Genomic DNA, 2,506 nt, shown 5'->3' on the forward strand with positions numbered 1-2,506 from the left:
CGATACACGCATACACATAAAAATTAAAATAATAAATTTCAAAATTGTAAAAAAATCATTAGCCACCACAGCCCCAAACCTGGTAACACCAAGTGCTGGAGAAGATAGGGAGCAACAGAGTCTCTTGTTTTTTGCTAGTGAGGATGTCAAAAGATACAGCCACCATGGGAGACAGTCTTTCAGTTTCCTGTGAAGCTAAGCATAGTTTGACTGCAGAGCTCAACAATCATATCCCTGGGTTTACCAAATAAACCAAAAGTTATGTTTCCACAGCACTTGGAGACTGAGGCCTAAGGATCAATTGAGCTCAAAAGTAAAGAAGTACAAAAAAGTAAAAGTGAACGTAGATCAGCTCCAAGGCTGGAGATAGCATAGTTGGTAGAGTGCTTACCATTGCAAGGGTGAGGACTTGAGTTCAACAGGGTCTCTCACTGCTTTGTCTAGGCTGGGAGTAGTGGTGCCTGCCTGTAATTCTAATGTAAGGGAAGTGCAGTCTGCTGAATCCCAGGGGCTTGCTGGCCAGCCAGTCTAGCCAAAAAGGCAAGCTTCAGGCTCAGGGAAAGACCGTGTCTCCAAAAACAAGGTGGAGAGCAACTGCAGAAGACACTCGGGGTTGACTTCTGACCTCCATAAGCACATGCACCCACATACATGCATCCGTCTCAATGTATAGACTCCCAACACTGAGTCCTTTAAGTTGTAAAGATGATAAAGTGTTCCTCTTCACCCAGCAAACTCTTTTTTCACTTATTTTTATTCTTTATGTATGTGAGTGTTTTGCCTGCTTGTATGTGTATGTGTACGTAACCTGTGTGCCTGTGAACCAGAAAAAGTGACAAGTCCCCTGAAGCTGAAGTAACAGACAGTTGTTAGCCACCATGTGGGTGTTGGGAACCCAGCTTGGGTCCTCTGTAAGAGTGCTCTTAACCACTGACTCATCTCTCCAGCCCCCATTACCCAGTAAAATCTTAAATCAGCTCCAGACAAATATTCTGATACAAGGACCAAGCACTACATTCCTTCGATAGGAAGCCCTCACTCAGGTGGGTGGGAGAACTTCAGGAGTTTCTCCTCTAAACTTCCTAGCAGCATGGAGCTCAGTCCACACAAGCGGGCTCTGTGAACACTGGAGAAGCCGTCCTTCCTCTCTCCACCCTGTGTCTTCCCTAACTTTGCCCTTCTTTGGTTTCTTCATTCCTCCTTCTCCCACGTGTCTGGTCTACCTCTCCTCTGATATGACTGGGACAGCCAAGCTCCTCTCCATCTGTGCTTCAGGTTCAAATTCTAGGAACAGAGGAAAAAGTGGACAACATTTGAAGACAATAAGCCCTGTTTCCTGAGAAAGTGAGCTTTCCTGAGAGAGTGAACTCCCAAGAACAAATCTCCTCTTTATATAAGAAGCTAAGAGGGCGTCTGTGCCCACCCCCACCTTGAAACGCACTGTGGGAGGTGTTTCCTACCCTGGCCTCACTAGTGCCAGATTCTAAGAGAAGAGGTGTATAGGTGTGATAAGGAGGGAGGAAGATTTGTCACTCTACCTGCTGTTTCCTCAAAGCATTTTACACAGATATATTTTGGAAATGAAGGCTGTGTCTGTATGACTACAAATTGACCATTGGTCAAACTGAACCTGAACACCCCCAGGTAGAACACCCCCAGGTAGAACACCCCCAAGTGGAACACCCCCCAGGTGGAACACCCCCAGGTGGAATACTCCCAGGTGGAGTATCCCCAGGTGGAGCACCCCCAGGTGGAACACCCCCCAGGTGGAACACCCCCCAGGTGGAATACTCCCAGGTGGAAGACTGGAAGACTGCATATTTATCAATTTGATAAGGTCCAAGTTGATGGGAGAAAAAATGTGCCTCCCTGCCAAGAAGAGAAACAACAGCTGCACTGCAGGAAGCTGAAGGACACCCCACACACCCACCTAAGACCTGAATCTGTGTCAGGCCTGGTGACTTCTCACCAGGAACTCACAGCCTAGAGCTGGGGACCCAGGCCTACAGCTCACTCAGCAGGGGACCCCCTGGGCACCCCCAATCTGCAGTCTCTGGGGAAATGACTGATAGATTTAGAGTTCCATTGTGAAGTACCTTGAAAGTCCCTCATGTAGGAAAGAAGAAAGCAAAGGAAGGAGGGACTTTGCAGCCAGAGTTCCAGGGTAGGGTGAGGGTGGTGGTGTCTATGATGCAACAAAGGAACTTCAAGGACTGGGGATGTGGCTCAGGTGGTAGAATGCTTGCCAGGCAAGGAGGAGGCAGGAAGATCAGAAGTTCAAGGTCATCCCGGCTTGCTTTTGGAAGCCCTTGTCAAGAAACTCCAATGGACTCTCATAGGAACATTTGAAAATTGCCCTGTTCTGACTTTTTTCTAGTTCCTTATCTAGAACTTGTAATGCTAATTACTCTTGCCTTTACTTCTCCTTCATATCTCCTATTCACTGTCAAGGACTTTTTCCCCTTAGAGACAAGAGTTATGCAATATGGGAGTCTTTTAGATAGAC

This window comes from Nannospalax galili, unplaced genomic scaffold (assembly GCF_000622305.1).
Source record: "Nannospalax galili isolate Female #2095 unplaced genomic scaffold, S.galili_v1.0 scaffold117, whole genome shotgun sequence".
Lineage (NCBI taxonomy): Eukaryota > Metazoa > Chordata > Mammalia > Rodentia > Spalacidae > Nannospalax > Nannospalax galili.